Consider the following 21,507-nt stretch of genomic DNA (forward strand, 5'->3'; position numbering starts at 1 on the left):
CTGGGCTGATGTTTCAAGTCACTAAAGTGTTGCACCAGTTTGGTCGTAAGTTTTGCTGTTTTTAAGGTACTGAGGTGTTCTTGGATTCTGGTTTTTACTTTTCTTGTTGTTAATCCAATGTAGTGCAACTCACATGGGCATGTAAGCCTGTAGATAACATTACGTGTACCTGGGAAGGCATGGCTTGGCAGTTCGGGCTGGACTGTTCCCATGAGGCACAGGGTCAGACTGATTTGCATATAGCCATGTCTGAACTGGGGTGGCAGAGTGGGCTAAAGAACGGTGATGGATTAAACCCAGATCTTTTGACTGGGTGTGAGTGTTTGATTGGTTCAGATGCTCCGTCCATTACCACCCCCTTTTTTACCGCACTCATCCGTTCAGGCACGTCAGGGGCCGGAGCAGTTTAGTCCAAAATTCCACGCCGAGCCGAAGTAAAAGTCCGACCGTTCAGGTCAGCCTCGCGTTGTGAGTGGCGTGGAGGCCGGAAAGGGAAGCACTCACACTAGCGCCATCTACTGTCCAGAGCAGCACCCAATGAGGCTTCTCGACTGTCCAACTTTTCCAAGGAGCACACCGATTTCCTTTCAGTTTAAAACGGGACCGTTTATTTCTGCATTCCTGCTGCTGCCCTTGGGACCAGGGGCTCGGGCTGATCTAATTATTTTGCCGAGCTGAGCAGGGGGACTGGAGCACCTGCGGACCTTGCTGCTGAGACAGCACTTCATGCCACACTTAGCGCTGCACTGAGCCACGAATAACTACATGTCCTAACGTTCACTGCTCCACAACAGGTGCCGCCGGTGAAAGGCAGGAGTGGCCATCTCGCTTATAGCGCTGCCTCGACCACCGTGGCACGGGATGCACGCGGGCGGCGCGCGGGCTAAGCCCGGGCCAAGGGCGGGCCTGTTTCAGCCCGCTCGAGAAAGTAAGAGGAAGGGCCGTGCCCCCCCCTCTGACGTAACCTGCACTCTAAGGTCAGTCCATATTAGCTGAACTGTATACCTGTCGTATTGGCCTGACTTGGTATTTGGATATTTGGGCTAGTTGTTGAGTGAGCTCTAACTCTATGATGGCCACCAGAGGAAGAAAGGGGGAGAATCCACTTATGGGTGGGTCTGTGGCTGGGACATTGGACCAGTTCATAATCAGAGCAACATCAATACTGGCCCACGAAATAGCCTTGACTGAGAGACGTTTATCGCTGGACCCCACGCAATCTAAATGTTCCTCTCTGGGCGGACTGATGCACGTAAGATCGCCCGAGCAACTAATAGATCTGGCCAGTGACCCCCACGCTTTGGAAGGAGGTAATAAGCAATTATTGTAGGACTCAGAGATTCCAGTTGATACCTCTTTATCATTGGAACCCCCATCTAATACCTCTCCTGCTGCAGCAGCAATAAAATAGTCTGCTCGTTGTATACCACCTCGTGTCTTAATGAGGTCTGTGTGTAGCTCTACACTGCAAACCATGTTTCAAGTGCCTGGACCCGCATCGAAAAGAAAGCGGGGAGGAGCCCCTCAGACAAAAAAAAAAGCAAAAATCCATTAATCCAACAGCGACGCCACCCTTAAAGGAGACTCGGTTGTCTACTCTACCTATGGGCACGCCTAATTCAGACATGGCTGGCGCTCATCTACCCCAAGTTGCAGAGGATTTTTGGATTAAATTGGGAGCCCTACTTACTTCATCCTATTTACCAATCCTAGAAAGACTCTCATCAATAGAGGAAAAACTCTTGCATTTTGAATCATTTTTTGCCTCTAATCATGCCGGCAGTAATAAGTCAATCAGGGGTCACATTGGGCTCCCTGAAACAACTACGAATGTAATGTCTAACCCTCCTACCTCTATAACTTTACCATCTACCTCATTGCCCTCCAATTTAACATTAGTACCTTTTAGTGGGAACGCTGAGGTTGGTACCTCCATAACTATTGGCATTGTGACACATGGTGGGGGAGAAACCAATGAGAATGCGGGTCTAGAGACACCCACTCCGGGGGAAGGGTTGGTGCCTAAACTAAAGCGAAAAGACAAACCCTATGATCACCACTTGTGCTCTCCTGCCCGTGATGTAATGAATCCTAGCCTGCCATGCATAGATCTACCACCTGGATCAATTCCGTATGTTGTTGTATTGGGTGGTGTTCCTGTGTTGGAACAGGGTAAGGAGGAGTTGTATACTGATTTAAAAAATAAGTGTGTCCATTGGTTAAACACAAACAGATCACTTCCACCACAGGTGTATAGCGAAATCCTATTTGCCCGTAGAGTTAGTTGGGTGGGACTAAGAAAGAAATGCATTGATAAAACTGAGGAGGTTATAGACAGTAATACTCCTGGCATGGTGGGGCCCCTGCCTATTACATTTGATTGGGGCGACCCTACTCCTTTAGTTCAGGCCAAGAAAGTTCAAAGGCCCCAGGGAGTTGTGGTTTCTGACCACCCACCGCCGTTGAGCAATGACATGTCAGTAGCAGAGAATGCTAAAGGGGAAGTAAATAGCTACATTGAGGCCACTGTTGAAACTACTGGTGACTAAGAGGAGGTGAACCCGCTCTTGGACGCGGAGAGAGGGGAGCCCAATATAGCAATGCAGAGTATTAAGGTAGCAGCACCACAAGGTCTAAAGATGTTGTCTTGGAATATAGCTGGACTAAATACTAAAATGAATCTTCCAGATTAGGGTGAATTCATTGACACCCATGAAATCTGCTTATTCCAGGAGATCTGGGCCCTAAAATCTCTCCATAGAGCTTGGTACGCCACATACTGTAAAGCGGCCGTTCAAGGGCCCAGCGGAAGACCATCGGGAGGTTTGAGTATATGGGTTGGTGTACACCTTGGTTGTGCAGTTAAGATGATAGACACACATTCCCCAGATATTATATGTATTATTATCTCCCTTGGTAATTTTCCAAAGGTGGCCATTATTAATGTTTATTCTCGCCCTGTAAAGTATGGGCAGACCTCACAGACGCTAGATTGCTCAGCTGCCTTTCTCTCCACGCTGCCTGAGCGAGTCTATCTTATCATTGGCGGGGATTTTAATTGCCATTTTGAACCTTTAAATGGTTTATCTCACCCCATTTCAAGTGATGAAGATTCAACTTGGGGAATTCCAAAGTGTAACCTTTACCCGATAAGGGGCTGGACCCCCCTAGTCCTCCAGTTGACTTCACTCACCCTCAGTTATTCACTGAGGGCCTGTAATGGTCGCCTGTTTGCCGATAACCCAGGGAAATATACTTATGAAAGGAATGGTCAGACCTCCACAATTGATATCTTGGTGAATGTGGATGTTTGCATAGGATTGTGAACTTTTTGGTGCAGACCCATACTGAAAGTGACCATAATCTGTTGGTTGTAACCCTGGACTGGCATCAATCGGCAGTAGGACAGGCCGTAACTAACCCACCTCTATCCTAGCAATTGATGGAGGCAGAAGAATTTGCTGGGGATTCTTTTTTACAATCTCTAGAAGCAATGGCCGCCCTGTACAAATCCATCATTACCTGTTTGGAAAAGGCAAGCTCTACTATAGATAATAGCGGTGTGACCGACCCTATAGAGGCGTTGGGGTAAAACCATTTGGAGTTGATAGGAACCCTGGCAGAGTTATTTTGCAATACCTCAACTCGCAAAAGAAATGAACGTAGAGGCAACAACCCTTGGTATAATAGGGCATGCGGAGACGCAAAGAGCGATAATGTGTGCATCAGGGAAGTAAGGGCATATTTTAAAAAACAATTTTACTAGCTAAATCAGAATGGGAAATTGAAAGATGGCAGGCCATTAAGAAAGCCCTAGACGATAAAGATTTAAAAGGGTTTTGGAACCTGGTGAAGACAGGTAAAACCGAGGGCAGGTCTGCAATTTAGCCAAACCTTGGGGAGGAGGTCTGGCAAACTCATTTTAAACTTTTGTACTCTAAGCCACAAACAGGAGACATTGAGATGGGCCCGTTGTCACTGATTATACTCATGTTCCCGGGTCCCGTTGGCGACATACCCCTTGCTCGTTGGCTGAGGTAACAGTGGCCCTGGGCAAAGTTTTACCAAATAAGGCACCCGGATTGGATCGGGTTCCAGGAGACCTGTTCAAATCTGAACAGGTAGTTTGGGCTCCATATCTGCAGTGCCTTTTTAATGCAACTTTTCATGGCTTGGCACCCCCTCAAACATGGGCGGGTGCCGAGACCATTCCTATTTACAAAAATGGCTCCCCACTAGAACCGGCAAATTACAGGCCAATTAGCCTAATCGATGTCACGCAGAAGATTTTTGTGCATGTTCTTTTTGGAAGATTGCAGACCTGGATGGATGACTATGATATACTTACTCCCTTACAAGCCGGTTTTAGGTCCAAAACCTCAACTATAAAGCAGCTGTTTAGATACCAACTGATCGATTGGAAAACCATAATGTTGGAAGGTGGTTCTCTCTACCTAACATTCGTAGACCTAAAGTCCGCGTTTGATATGGTGGATCGAGACCAATTGTGGGACTTACTGCTTGAGATGGGAGCACCAGTTTACCTCTGCCACCAGCTTAATTGCCTTCATGAAGGCACTTTTGTCAGAATTAGATTTGGGAATTGCGGGAAACTATCAGCCCCTTTACCCGTTGAGAAGGGAGTATGACAAGGCTGTGTGCTTACACCAACTCTTTTCTCCCTCTTTCTAAACAGGTTAATTGAGGATCTTTAGCCGCTAGGGATGTAGATTCTCCAAAACTTGCTAACCGCAAAATACCAGCACTAATGTTTGCGGATGACACGCTTTTGCTATCCAAAACACCTATGGGGATGCAGCGTGTCCTAGAGGAATTTAGCTCATTTTGTAAAAAAAGGAATCTGGAGGTAAACATAAAGAAAACAAAGTACATAGTCTTTCATGCTGATTCTATCAACTGCCCACACCCTAAACTGGGTATTACGTCCTTAGAGAGGGTGCCAGTTTTTGATTACTTGGGCCTTACCCTAAATGAGAAAATGGAATGGGGGCCGCAGATCACCAAGGCAAACCTAAAACTAATCCAGGCAAGTGGAGGGATTTTAAAAGTCCACAGGAGCTGCGCCGTAAAGGTTATTGGCCCCCCTGCAGAAATGTACAAGGTTCAAGCAAGAGGAGTCACTATGTACGGAGCCAAACATTGGGTCCACTCTTCAACTAACACTCTGGCAGTGACCTAAAATAACTTTTTAAGGCAGCTCTTGGGCCTCCCAAAAAGTACCCTCCTAATCCCTTTAAGGATGGACCTGGGTATTGCCCCTATTTTTGATTTGATTGCTTTCCGCCCACTCCTCTACTGGTGACGGCTATGGAGCAAGTCAGAGTTGGAAAACTATAGAGAGGAATTAAAATCAGTTATGTCAATTCTAGGGGCAGGGAAGATTACTTGGTTGTCTTTTATCAGGGATGCATTTCGTAAAATAGGGAGAAATGACTTGTGGTCCGCACCTGAGGAGACTTGTTTTGCTATATCTAAACAATCTTTAACATCTGCTCTAAAAGAACACAGACTAGCATGTACCATCCAGTCAATAGGCTCATCTAGTTTAACTTTCAGGTTTCTGGATGTAAAGCAGCACTATAGCCTGAAGTCTGCTTTAGATTGTATTCAACCCCTTGCAGCCAAGAAACTGTTTCCCCAATTTAAGGCATGAGACGCACACCCTTTATGGATTTACTAAGAAATGGGTGGGTGCTAATAAATCGCTGTTGAAGAAACGGAGATTCATGTTATCTTTTTCTGTCCTGCCTATAGTGTGGCTAGATATAAATGGGTTCTTCAACTTTGCAGAAACCTGGGTATAAGAAACTATAGAGAGGTCTATAGAATATTAAATTATGATACCCACCCGGTTTTTGTCATTGCAGTTACTAAATTCTTATTTGCAATGAGGTGCAAACGCAGATGTTTAGTGAAAAGTTAGAGTACAGAATCATGTTGTTCTTGTTTTATTCAAGATCAATTTCCCTGATTGTAAATGGTATTAATTGAATATGATCTGCTTTTAACCTTTTTTCAGTTTTTTAAATACTTGGTCTAATACGATGACATTGTTTAATATGATGTTAATGTTGCCCTCAATTGAGATACTTGTTTATGTTTAATGCACTCTAAGGGTTATCTAAGGGGGCAGGACTCTCTACATTTTCAACTCCTTGACTCCTGGGGCCCATATGTTAAATTACAAGAATTGCAACTGTTCTTCTTTTCTATCTTGCTTTTAATTAATAGTCTGCTATCTCATGATGTTGAAATGTTATATCACTGTGCTTTTATGGCAGTATTGCCGAAATAAAGTTTTGTGACTGACTGACGAATATTGAAATGTGATAAGCAACGTAAAAATAGTATAAATAATATTTATTACATTTCTTTTTATAAAATAATTTGTAATATACATTTTAGGAGCGGGATGTTGGGTTATTAGGTTATTAGGGGATAAGGATGTGGAGGGTTTTAAAAATATAGAGATTGATAACATTTTAATAAAAAATATTTTTTTGTTGAGGGTAAATAAATATTTATGAAATGTTTAAAAATGTAGTTTATACATTTTAAATATTTACAAATTTAAAATTGTAAATTTTACATTCAAATTTGTTGATAGTAAATATATTTTGTAGAATTATTAGTAAATTGTGATGTATTATATGTTGAAAATATTGCAAATGTAAAAAAACAATTGTTTTTTTGAGAATAAATAAATATTTATGAAATGTCCAAAATTTTAGTTTATAAATTTGAAAAATTTAAAAATTAAGAAATGTAAATTTTACAATAAAATTTCTTGATAGTCAATACATTTTGTAGAATTATTTGTTAATTGTGATGTAATATATGTTAAAATTATTACACAATAAATATTGTAATATAAATTTTAGGAGCGGGATGTTGGGTTATTAGGGGATAAGGGTGGGGAGTGTTTTAAAAATATAGAGATTGATAAAATGTAAATAAAAAATGTAAATGTAATTTTCTACAGTTTAAATAATCAAAAATGTTGACATAAAAAAATATTTGTATTGTGAGGCAATAGATATTTATGAAAAATTTGACATTTACATCTTCTGCATGTTAAATATTTTAAATTAAGAAGTGTAAATTTCAAAATGTAATTGTTTGAGAGTAAATGATTAATTTAGAAATAATTGTAAATTGTTATGTAAATGTTTAAAAATTATTTACAACGTTTTAAAAAAAAATGTTTTCAAACTAATACATTTGTTTACATGTAATTGGATTATTTTACAAAATATGTTATTTTTAATGATGTGTTTTTTGAATATTTAATTGATTGATTAAAAAACTTTTGGAATATTAAAATTGTTAACATTTTATAACATTTAGGGGCCGATTCCGATTCGGTAAACCAATCATACGATCTAATCAAATCTGTAGCCCTTTCCGTACGACTCGTACAATTCTGCCTGAATTGCCCAGTACGATTTGTTTGAAAAATATATGACCGAATGGTTGCGAACCATACGAAAATCAAGGGAAAATCCGTACGACACGGACCCTCACAGTGAACCGTACGAATCGTAAAAATGATGTACGACCTGACAAGTACAATCCGGACCGGGGAATGAGAACGTGATTCGTAGAGACACCCACTCCGGGGGAAGGGTTGGTGCCTAAACTAAAGCGAAAAGACAAACCCTATGATCACCACTTGTGCTCTCCTGCCCGTGATGTAATGAATCCTAGCCTGCCATGCATAGATCTACCACCTGGATCAATTCCGTATGTTGTTGTATTGGGTGGTGTTCCTGTGTTGGAACAGGGTAAGGAGGAGTTGTATACTGATTTAAAAAATAAGTGTGTCCATTGGTTAAACACAAACAGATCACTTCCACCACAGGTGTATAGCGAAATCCTATTTGCCCGTAGAGTTAGTTGGGTGGGACTAAGAAAGAAATGCATTGATAAAACTGAGGAGGTTATAGACAGTAATACTCCTGGCATGGTGGGGCCCCTGCCTATTACATTTGATTGGGGCGACCCTACTCCTTTAGTTCAGGCCAAGAAAGTTCAAAGGCCCCAGGGAGTTGTGGTTTCTGACCACCCACCGCCGTTGAGCAATGACATGTCAGTAGCAGAGAATGCTAAAGGGGAAGTAAATAGCTACATTGAGGCCACTGTTGAAACTACTGGTGACTAAGAGGAGGTGAACCCGCTCTTGGACGCGGAGAGAGGGGAGCCCAATATAGCAATGCAGAGTATTAAGGTAGCAGCACCACAAGGTCTAAAGATGTTGTCTTGGAATATAGCTGGACTAAATACTAAAATGAATCTTCCAGATTAGGGTGAATTCATTGACACCCATGAAATCTGCTTATTCCAGGAGATCTGGGCCCTAAAATCTCTCCATAGAGCTTGGTACGCCACATACTGTAAAGCGGCCGTTCAAGGGCCCAGCGGAAGACCATCGGGAGGTTTGAGTATATGGGTTGGTGTACACCTTGGTTGTGCAGTTAAGATGATAGACACACATTCCCCAGATATTATATGTATTATTATCTCCCTTGGTAATTTTCCAAAGGTGGCCATTATTAATGTTTATTCTCGCCCTGTAAAGTATGGGCAGACCTCACAGACGCTAGATTGCTCAGCTGCCTTTCTCTCCACGCTGCCTGAGCGAGTCTATCTTATCATTGGCGGGGATTTTAATTGCCATTTTGAACCTTTAAATGGTTTATCTCACCCCATTTCAAGTGATGAAGATTCAACTTGGGGAATTCCAAAGTGTAACCTTTACCCGATAAGGGGCTGGACCCCCCTAGTCCTCCAGTTGACTTCACTCACCCTCAGTTATTCACTGAGGGCCTGTAATGGTCGCCTGTTTGCCGATAACCCAGGGAAATATACTTATGAAAGGAATGGTCAGACCTCCACAATTGATATCTTGGTGAATGTGGATGTTTGCATAGGATTGTGAACTTTTTGGTGCAGACCCATACTGAAAGTGACCATAATCTGTTGGTTGTAACCCTGGACTGGCATCAATCGGCAGTAGGACAGGCCGTAACTAACCCACCTCTATCCTAGCAATTGATGGAGGCAGAAGAATTTGCTGGGGATTCTTTTTTACAATCTCTAGAAGCAATGGCCGCCCTGTACAAATCCATCATTACCTGTTTGGAAAAGGCAAGCTCTACTATAGATAATAGCGGTGTGACCGACCCTATAGAGGCGTTGGGGTAAAACCATTTGGAGTTGATAGGAACCCTGGCAGAGTTATTTTGCAATACCTCAACTCGCAAAAGAAATGAACGTAGAGGCAACAACCCTTGGTATAATAGGGCATGCGGAGACGCAAAGAGCGATAATGTGTGCATCAGGGAAGTAAGGGCATATTTTAAAAAACAATTTTACTAGCTAAATCAGAATGGGAAATTGAAAGATGGCAGGCCATTAAGAAAGCCCTAGACGATAAAGATTTAAAAGGGTTTTGGAACCTGGTGAAGACAGGTAAAACCGAGGGCAGGTCTGCAATTTAGCCAAACCTTGGGGAGGAGGTCTGGCAAACTCATTTTAAACTTTTGTACTCTAAGCCACAAACAGGAGACATTGAGATGGGCCCGTTGTCACTGATTATACTCATGTTCCCGGGTCCCGTTGGCGACATACCCCTTGCTCGTTGGCTGAGGTAACAGTGGCCCTGGGCAAAGTTTTACCAAATAAGGCACCCGGATTGGATCGGGTTCCAGGAGACCTGTTCAAATCTGAACAGGTAGTTTGGGCTCCATATCTGCAGTGCCTTTTTAATGCAACTTTTCATGGCTTGGCACCCCCTCAAACATGGGCGGGTGCCGAGACCATTCCTATTTACAAAAATGGCTCCCCACTAGAACCGGCAAATTACAGGCCAATTAGCCTAATCGATGTCACGCAGAAGATTTTTGTGCATGTTCTTTTTGGAAGATTGCAGACCTGGATGGATGACTATGATATACTTACTCCCTTACAAGCCGGTTTTAGGTCCAAAACCTCAACTATAAAGCAGCTGTTTAGATACCAACTGATCGATTGGAAAACCATAATGTTGGAAGGTGGTTCTCTCTACCTAACATTCGTAGACCTAAAGTCCGCGTTTGATATGGTGGATCGAGACCAATTGTGGGACTTACTGCTTGAGATGGGAGCACCAGTTTACCTCTGCCACCAGCTTAATTGCCTTCATGAAGGCACTTTTGTCAGAATTAGATTTGGGAATTGCGGGAAACTATCAGCCCCTTTACCCGTTGAGAAGGGAGTATGACAAGGCTGTGTGCTTACACCAACTCTTTTCTCCCTCTTTCTAAACAGGTTAATTGAGGATCTTTAGCCGCTAGGGATGTAGATTCTCCAAAACTTGCTAACCGCAAAATACCAGCACTAATGTTTGCGGATGACACGCTTTTGCTATCCAAAACACCTATGGGGATGCAGCGTGTCCTAGAGGAATTTAGCTCATTTTGTAAAAAAAGGAATCTGGAGGTAAACATAAAGAAAACAAAGTACATAGTCTTTCATGCTGATTCTATCAACTGCCCACACCCTAAACTGGGTATTACGTCCTTAGAGAGGGTGCCAGTTTTTGATTACTTGGGCCTTACCCTAAATGAGAAAATGGAATGGGGGCCGCAGATCACCAAGGCAAACCTAAAACTAATCCAGGCAAGTGGAGGGATTTTAAAAGTCCACAGGAGCTGCGCCGTAAAGGTTATTGGCCCCCCTGCAGAAATGTACAAGGTTCAAGCAAGAGGAGTCACTATGTACGGAGCCAAACATTGGGTCCACTCTTCAACTAACACTCTGGCAGTGACCTAAAATAACTTTTTAAGGCAGCTCTTGGGCCTCCCAAAAAGTACCCTCCTAATCCCTTTAAGGATGGACCTGGGTATTGCCCCTATTTTTGATTTGATTGCTTTCCGCCCACTCCTCTACTGGTGACGGCTATGGAGCAAGTCAGAGTTGGAAAACTATAGAGAGGAATTAAAATCAGTTATGTCAATTCTAGGGGCAGGGAAGATTACTTGGTTGTCTTTTATCAGGGATGCATTTCGTAAAATAGGGAGAAATGACTTGTGGTCCGCACCTGAGGAGACTTGTTTTGCTATATCTAAACAATCTTTAACATCTGCTCTAAAAGAACACAGACTAGCATGTACCATCCAGTCAATAGGCTCATCTAGTTTAACTTTCAGGTTTCTGGATGTAAAGCAGCACTATAGCCTGAAGTCTGCTTTAGATTGTATTCAACCCCTTGCAGCCAAGAAACTGTTTCCCCAATTTAAGGCATGAGACGCACACCCTTTATGGATTTACTAAGAAATGGGTGGGTGCTAATAAATCGCTGTTGAAGAAACGGAGATTCATGTTATCTTTTTCTGTCCTGCCTATAGTGTGGCTAGATATAAATGGGTTCTTCAACTTTGCAGAAACCTGGGTATAAGAAACTATAGAGAGGTCTATAGAATATTAAATTATGATACCCACCCGGTTTTTGTCATTGCAGTTACTAAATTCTTATTTGCAATGAGGTGCAAACGCAGATGTTTAGTGAAAAGTTAGAGTACAGAATCATGTTGTTCTTGTTTTATTCAAGATCAATTTCCCTGATTGTAAATGGTATTAATTGAATATGATCTGCTTTTAACCTTTTTTCAGTTTTTTAAATACTTGGTCTAATACGATGACATTGTTTAATATGATGTTAATGTTGCCCTCAATTGAGATACTTGTTTATGTTTAATGCACTCTAAGGGTTATCTAAGGGGGCAGGACTCTCTACATTTTCAACTCCTTGACTCCTGGGGCCCATATGTTAAATTACAAGAATTGCAACTGTTCTTCTTTTCTATCTTGCTTTTAATTAATAGTCTGCTATCTCATGATGTTGAAATGTTATATCACTGTGCTTTTATGGCAGTATTGCCGAAATAAAGTTTTGTGACTGACTGACGAATATTGAAATGTGATAAGCAACGTAAAAATAGTATAAATAATATTTATTACATTTCTTTTTATAAAATAATTTGTAATATACATTTTAGGAGCGGGATGTTGGGTTATTAGGTTATTAGGGGATAAGGATGTGGAGGGTTTTAAAAATATAGAGATTGATAACATTTTAATAAAAAATATTTTTTTGTTGAGGGTAAATAAATATTTATGAAATGTTTAAAAATGTAGTTTATACATTTTAAATATTTACAAATTTAAAATTGTAAATTTTACATTCAAATTTGTTGATAGTAAATATATTTTGTAGAATTATTAGTAAATTGTGATGTATTATATGTTGAAAATATTGCAAATGTAAAAAAACAATTGTTTTTTTGAGAATAAATAAATATTTATGAAATGTCCAAAATTTTAGTTTATAAATTTGAAAAATTTAAAAATTAAGAAATGTAAATTTTACAATAAAATTTCTTGATAGTCAATACATTTTGTAGAATTATTTGTTAATTGTGATGTAATATATGTTAAAATTATTACACAATAAATATTGTAATATAAATTTTAGGAGCGGGATGTTGGGTTATTAGGGGATAAGGGTGGGGAGTGTTTTAAAAATATAGAGATTGATAAAATGTAAATAAAAAATGTAAATGTAATTTTCTACAGTTTAAATAATCAAAAATGTTGACATAAAAAAATATTTGTATTGTGAGGCAATAGATATTTATGAAAAATTTGACATTTACATCTTCTGCATGTTAAATATTTTAAATTAAGAAGTGTAAATTTCAAAATGTAATTGTTTGAGAGTAAATGATTAATTTAGAAATAATTGTAAATTGTTATGTAAATGTTTAAAAATTATTTACAACGTTTTAAAAAAAAATGTTTTCAAACTAATACATTTGTTTACATGTAATTGGATTATTTTACAAAATATGTTATTTTTAATGATGTGTTTTTTGAATATTTAATTGATTGATTAAAAAACTTTTGGAATATTAAAATTGTTAACATTTTATAACATTTAGGGGCCGATTCCGATTCGGTAAACCAATCATACGATCTAATCAAATCTGTAGCCCTTTCCGTACGACTCGTACAATTCTGCCTGAATTGCCCAGTACGATTTGTTTGAAAAATATATGACCGAATGGTTGCGAACCATACGAAAATCAAGGGAAAATCCGTACGACACGGACCCTCACAGTGAACCGTACGAATCGTAAAAATGATGTACGACCTGACAAGTACAATCCGGACCGGGGAATGAGAACGTGATTCGTACGGAAAACATTGCATATGAGTGATTCGTACAGAGAGCCACACAATCACATACGCACCGTACCCCTGCAATCATGGTGTGCACGCACCGTACCCCTATACACCATACCCCTGCAATCATGGGGTGTACGCACCGTACCCTTATGCACCGAATCCCTGCAATCATTGGGTGTATGCACTGTACCCCTGCAATCATGGGGTGTACGCACCGTACCCCTACGCACCGTACTTCTGCAATCATGTGGTATACGCACCGTACCCGGGGGGGTCCGTTTCATACGTGGTTCGAGTTGTAATCTCCTTTTCCGGACGTTTTAAGCTCCCGTAGAAAAAGAGTCGTATGGAGTGTTGATGAGACGAATCGCACTTGCTGGGTCGGAAAATGCTGCATCGATCTGTACAGACATCGCGTACTGCGTGTTCTGAATGCGATTCGTACGGATTTTTAAGTCGTATGATTTTTCGTACGATTCGTATGGAGATCTGCTTTGGGTCCGAATCGTACTTCATCGTATGTACGGGGACGTTTAAGGGTACGATTCGTATGGGAAATATGCTCCGTACTGCTATTTGCAAGGGATTTTACCGAATCGGAATCGGCCCCTTAGCGTATACTTATAATATGAAGTATTTTGTTGAAATCTACATTGTGGGTAATTAAAATAGTTTAAAATATATTTGTTATACATTTTAATTTTATTTTATATTGTCAACATTGCAAATTTAATTTATTTAGTTTTAGCTGGAGTGGGAATAGAAAATTATATTTTTTACTATCCAGCACCTTTCCATATTTAATATTGACTCGATTGGTAATATTAAATTATATTTATTTACTATCCAGCACCTTCCCTTATTTAATACTGACTGGATTGGGAAAAGTAAATTATATTTATTTACTATCCAGCACCTTCCCAGAGTTAATACTGACTTGAGTGGAAATAGTGAATTATATATATTTACTATTCAGCACCTTCCCTTATTTAATACTGACTGGAGTTGGAATAGTAAATTATATTTTTTTACTATCCAGCACCTTCCCATATGTAATACTGACTGGAGTTCGGAATAGTAAATCATATTTATTTACTATCCAGCACTTTCCCAGATTCAATACTGACTGGAGTGGGAATAGTAAATTATATTTATTTACTACCCAACACCTTCCCAGATTTAATACTGACTGGAGTGGGAATAGTAAATTATATTTATTTACTATCCAGCACCTTCCCAGATTTAATACTGACTGGAGTGTGAATAGTAAAGTATATTTATTTACTATCCAGCACTTCCCTGATTTAATTCTGAGTGGAGTGTGAAAAGCAAATTATTTTTATTTTCTATTTTAAACAGTAAATAATATTATTTTTTGGGGGAATTTTTACAGAATATATTTACATATATGCAAGATTTATTTTATTAATATGTGTATCGTTACTAATATTAATAATTACATTGTTTACATTTTTATTATTGTTGTAAAAAGAATATTGCATTTAAATATACTTGCATTTAACAAAACATAATATTAGTGTAATAGTAATGTTTTTCAATATACACAGCATATTTTTTATTAATAATATTAATATGTTCTTTATTAATACTATTAATATTGACATTATTTAAATGTCTATGTTTTTTGTCTAAAGGTATGTATTTATTTAACATATTGATATATTTTATTCATATATTTCAAATGTATAGTAATACATTTTTTTAATAATGTTAATTAATATATGTGGTATATTATTTATTTTTATTATTAATTAACAATGTTGGAAAAGTTTTACAATATTTTTTATTTATTTATACACATTTTGTACATTTTTAGAAAATATGTTTGTTAAGTTTTTTTAAGTTTAGTGAATGTTGTCATAATATTTAATTTTCAGAATTATATTTATTCTGCCATTTTTGTTTAGGGGGACTACTTTTGTAACCGCTTACTGTCGTTTTGGGTTATTTCTCCTGGATCAGATCGCGGTTGGGAGCTGTGTTGCTTTGAGCCAGGTAAGACTAACTTAATTTTGTTAAAACTAAGTTTTAAGTTAATTTGGATGTAGTTAGGTGGTGTGAAGTGTCTTTAGTGTTAGTTAGTTGTGTTTTTGGTGTGTTTTAGGTGTATGTTCGGTTTGTTTATGTTTGACTGGATGTAGGGGCCCATGGAAGAGGAAAACAACCGCCCACCGGGACTGTGGAAAAACCGGTAGTCAAATTAGGAACCACCGCCAAAAAAGACGGACCGCGGTGGAAGCGGGCAAAGAAAAAACACCGTTGCGGGCGGTGATGTCTAAAATCTAACCGCGGCGGACGGAAAGCAGCGTAGAATCTACAACCCACCACAAGCATAGCGGAGACACCGCACGGGAAATTAGGATATCCCCGATGGTCCCACGTAACGATACGCTGTTTCCGACCAACGCGGTCGCACACTGCAGTGAATGGGAGAGCCAGCGGAAGAGCTGCAGCACAGTCACTGCAGCGGACGATCCATACAAAACATGGAGGACGATGCTAAAACTCCACAATAATGCTAAACATTGCACAAATAAAAGTAGACATGCCCCCAAGGACACAAAAAACATCCTAATTAAACAAATACATGCCAAACTGAAACATACAATTCCCAGGACAACACACCTGAAAAAAAACATTTGGACACACCCACATAGCTGAGTATAAAACCATTCCCTTCACTGACCACAATCCTTTGCAACACCCCAGAAGAGAAGGCCATACACCGGATCTGAGAGGAGAGGCAAAATAACTCAGCACACTCAACACAACCACTACCATCACCCCAGCACAAACAAGCCCCCAGCACATAACACACCTCATACACCAACACCACACCCACCACCCACACCCCTGCACCCACAAACACTTTGCACACCACACACCATGTCCACACATAAAATGCCGAAATTTTCAGAGAGTGAGTTGACAGTCATGGTAAAAGGGATAGTCAGAGTGGAACCACAAGTCTCTGGTAGCCTGGTCCAACAGACACCATTAGCCAGAAGGGTGCAAATGTGGGAAAGGATAGTACAAAGGGTCAGTGCAGTAGGGACCACCCCGCGATCCAAGAAGGAGATCATGAAGCGGTGGCATGACCTCAAGAAGGTTGTCATAGAGAGGAGGAGCAAGAACTGGGAGCTGGCTAACCGGACTGGCAATGGCCCTCCCATCCCACCGAAAACATTCACACCATGGGAGGAGAAGGTGCTTGCCATATTGCATCCCGAGAATCTCACAGGAGTATCCGGGGGAGTGGAGGCTAGTAAGTACAAACAAATGTTACCCAACACACTGATATGTACTGTCTTGCACAACCAAAAAGCCACACCACCCATGACAAATCCCATACATCTGCACCACACACCCACAAAAACCTGTCTCACAGATCCAGCAGTCACTCACTACCATTTACCCTAAACGTAGCTACCAACATTACCATGGGAAAATGAGCAAAGGCAGCCTACACCGCTGCTCCCACCATGCCCCTTGTCCCACCTTCCAGCAGGATGGAGTACTCCCTCCCACCCACAAGCAGTTTGAAGCCATTGCAGTGTTCACCTTCACCTAACAGGTAAGTAGCCATCTTCCCTGGGAGGGCTGTTTGGGGGTGGGAGGCCTGCACTGCTACTGTCACCATGCCCCCTGGCCCATACCCCAGCAGGATGGAGCACTCCCCCACCCCACCCACAAGCATGTGTCAGGCATCACACTACCCTCATGAAACTCACATGTAGGTAGCCATCTTCTCTGGGAGGGCTGTCTGGGGATGGGAGGCCTGCACTTCTATTCCCACCATGCCCCATGTCCCACACCCCAGCAGATGAAGCACTTCCTCCCATCCACAAGCATGTGGCAGCCATTGCAGTATTCATCTCCACCTAACAGGTAGGTAGCCATCTTCCCAGGTTGTGCTGTTTGCGGGTGGGAGGCCTGCACTACTACTCCCACCATGCCCCCTGTCCCACACCGCAGCAGGATTGAGTACTCCTCCCACCCACAAGCAGTTGGAAGCCATTACAGTGTTCACCTTTACCTAACAGGTAGGTAGCCATCTTCCCTGGGAGGATGTTTGGGACTGGGAGGCCTGTACCACTACTCCCACCATGCCCCCTGGCCCACACCCCAGCATGATGGAGCACTCCCCCACCCCACCCAGAGGCATGTGTCAGCCATCACACTACCCTCATCAAACTCACAGGTAGGTTGCCATCTTCTCTGGGAGGGCTGTCTGGGGGCGGGAGGCCTACACTACTACTCCCACCATGTTGTGAGGGGTGAGTCCTCAGACGCCGCTGGCACCACAGCAGGGCCCACCCCAGCCAAGCGACCAAGGGGCCATCCGTAGAAGCGCCTGGGAGTCTCTGGAGGCAAAGCACCAGCCAAACGCCAGTCACGGAGCCAGCCCTGATGGCAACCTTCTTCCCCACTGCATTGACTGTGTGGACTGTCCTTCCCCACACTGCCTTGTGAATGGCATCTGTCTGTTGGACCGGGTCACCATATCAAAGTGGTATCTACTTTTATATCGCATTTACCATGACTGTCAACTCACTGCTCCATCACTAACTCCATGTAAATCTGCTCACCCCACTCACATGTCAACTTTTTAAATAAAATACCTTACACATTGTTTTTGTGTCAGATTTGTCTTTAGTGCAGGATTTACAGTCTTCAAAATGTCCATAATATATCCGAAGTATGTACTGTATGTAGGCAAGGATAAGTCTGAGGCACCTAGGGAAACACAACAGAACAACATTCACTGGTGTGAGTGTGGCATCACAGACATTACACTACACCAACCATCTACATAAACCAACACGCAGACAACACAATGGGCTAAACGTGTCAACATACACGTCCTGTATACATTCAAAGATGACATGTCACAGTCACATATCCAGACACAGGTGACTTTACATCTGTCTGTTCAAACCATTCGCACATAGCCCTTCACGGCAACAGCAATCTCATCAGACAATGTATATGTTGGACTTCGTCACCCACCTTCAAGTGAAGTAGCAGGTGATGAGCTGTTGACGCATGTCACCACCTTCCTCGTCTCCACTGGCCTCATCACTAGACTCAGGTTGTTGTGCAGGCGGGGGCCTTGGGTCCTCATCATCATCCAGGAGCAGGGGAATCTGCTTGTGAATGGCCAGGTTGTGGGGCATGCAGCATGCCACTACGATCTGACATACCTTCCTGGGCGAGTATGCCAAGGCACCTCCAGTTTTGTCCAGGCAGCGGAAACGTGACTTCAGCACACTAAAAGTACGCTCCACCACACGACGTGTCCTTCCATGGGCCTCATTGTATCGGATATCAGCCGGGGTCCTGGGATTCCGCAGTGGGCTCAGCAGCCATGGACAGCTGGGATATGCAGTGTCACCTAGGAATGACAAATACACATTGCAATGTTGCACAGGCAGAGGGCAGCAGGTCACACACTCAGCATACCAAACAACTAGGCATACTCACCCACATTCCATGCACGCTCAGGAAGCAGATTAGCCATCATCTGGGGCACAATGCTGTTCCTAAGGATGTAGGAGTCATGGGCTGAGCCGGGGAATCTGGCACACACATGCAAGAGGATCATATCTGCCAGGCACACCACCTGTACATTGATGGAGTGGTAATGTTTTCGAATACAAAAAATTTGCTCACTTGTCTGTGGTGGCACAAGACTGACATGTGTGCAATCTATGGCACCAACAACATGGGGGATGTGCCCAAGGGGATAGAAGTCTCCCTTCACAGCTGGCAATTCACCACCCCTGAGGTGTATATATCTGCCCTTGTAGATCATCATTGCGGACAGAACACGCAGCACCATGCTGAACATCGGTTTAGACATCCGACCAGCGCTGGCCACAGTCTCCTGGAACGATCCAGTGGCAAAAAAATGGAGGGTTGCCATCAATTTATAAGTTGGGGTGAAAGCTGTTGGATATGTCCAGCGAGGCTGCAGGTGGGGCTCCAACATATCACAAAGGGACTTTATGGTGGCTCTATCTAGACGGAATTTGTGAATGATCGCCACATCCTCCATGTCCCCCAGCAGTGTCAAGTGACGAATCAGAATTGACCTCCTCCTAGTTGAGATGAAAGTGGATACATGTCAATGACATCCATCATGAGATGGCCACAGCATATCCCGTACAGGATGACACAGAATAAACAAAGACTGCCTTGACAAATGAGTGACACACCAGGACACATAGGTGGACGTTTGAGCCATACAGAGGGCACACCTCTCTATTTTCAATACACAAGTGCCTCAAACACCACACAGGTCAAAGTGAATGCACATAGTTTCAGGGCCACATTTCACATGTGCACGCCTGGGAGCATGGAATCCAGCCAATGTGAGACAAATCAACACCACTGTCTCATACTCATCTGCTGTACCTGACACACCTCACTGCATCATTCAAACTTGGCATACATTCACAACACAATGACCACAGTTGGCGGTGAACTGGCAATTGCGTGTATGAGCAGACAGAAAAGCACAAGTAAGCAACTACATCATACAGTGTGACAAGCCTTGCTAAGGTCATTACTGCCCAACAACACATTGATATGTGTACACATTGTAGAGTCCACTACAACACTATCCTGCCTCATCAACCATCTAATGCCTTTGTGACATGTTAGGGACTACAAACCAATGTACATCACACATACGCAACCATAGCACATGTAGGCACCTGTGGACTCAATGGAACATTGGCATTATGTGCACGATCATGTGCCCTTCACCATGTGGCAACTGCACTGTTGAAGTGTTCCGATGGACATTGCCATTGTATGTGCCCCAAATCATGGTAGCTACTGCCTGGCCACGGTGGTGTCTCTCCGGCACCCCCCCCCGACACAGGTGCGGTAGTCATTGGCATGGAGACATGGCCAAATGGCGCTTGGCATGCTCCGCCACCCAAATCGCAGTGCCTCATGCCATTGTATGTGCCCCAAATTACTGTAGCTATCCCGGAGTCATGGCGGTGCATCATCGCCATGGAGCATGCCCCAGAGTCAATGGGAACGATGATTGCAGTGGCATGATGCAATTTTAAAAATCGCGGTAGGCATGCACCGCCACTGTGGAGGCGGTCATTGGATGCTTTTGAAAGATGCACCATTGCGGTACCACACCCCGGACCCCTGCGGTGCATCACCGCCATGGAGCATGCCCTAGAGCCAAAGGGAACAATGATTGCGGTGGCATGATTCAATTTTGAAAATCACGGTAGGCATGCTCCGCCACCGTGGAGGTGGACATTGGATGCTTTTGAAAGATGCACCATCGCGGTAGCGCACCCTGGGCCCCTGTGGTGCATCACCGTCATGGAGCATGCCCTAGAGCCAATGGGAATGATGATTACGGTGGCATGATGCAATTTTGAAAATAGCGGTAGGCATGCACCGCCACTGTGGAGGTGGTCATTGGATGCTTTTGAAAGATGCACCATTGCGGTACCACACCCCGGACCCCTGCGGTGCATCACCGCCATGGAGCATGCCCTAGAGCCAAATGGAACAATGATTGCGGTGGCATGATTCAATTTTGAAAATCACGGTAGGCATGCTCCGCCACCGCGGAGGTGGACATTGGATGCTTTTGAAAGATGCACCATCGCGGTAGCGCACCCTGGGCCCCTGTGGTGCATCACCGTCATGGAGCATGCCCTAGAGCCAATGGGAATGATGATTACGGTGGCATGATGCAATTTTGAAAATAGCGGTAGGCATGCACCGCCACCGCGGAGGTGGTCATTGGATGCTTTTGAATGAGGCAGACCTGGACAACCAATTGTTCCAGCTTGGCACCTCTGAAATGACCCCAGGAGGCTATATATGTATGGGAGTGAGCCTCACATTTCCACTGCTCCCAGAGCCTGCTGCCAGAGACCCCTCATCTGTTGCTGCCTCCAGGGATTGCTGCCTGAGACTCTCATCTGCTGCTGCTTCCAGGGACTGCTGCCTGAGACCCCTCATCTGCTGCTGCCTCCAGGGACTGCTGCCTGACACCCCTCATCTGCTGCTGCCTCCAGGGACTGCTGCCAGAGACCCCTCATCAGCTGCTGCCTCCAGGGACTTCTGCCTGAGACCCCTCATCTGCTGCTGCCTCTAGGAACTGCTGCCTGAGACCCCTCATCTGCTTCTGCCTCCAGGGACTGCTGCCTGAGACCCCTCACCACCAAGTTCCACCACAGGTGTTCCATGTCC

Source organism: Lissotriton helveticus, chromosome 1_1 (genome assembly GCF_964261635.1).
Source record: "Lissotriton helveticus chromosome 1_1, aLisHel1.1, whole genome shotgun sequence".
Taxonomy (NCBI): Eukaryota; Metazoa; Chordata; class Amphibia; order Caudata; family Salamandridae; genus Lissotriton; species Lissotriton helveticus.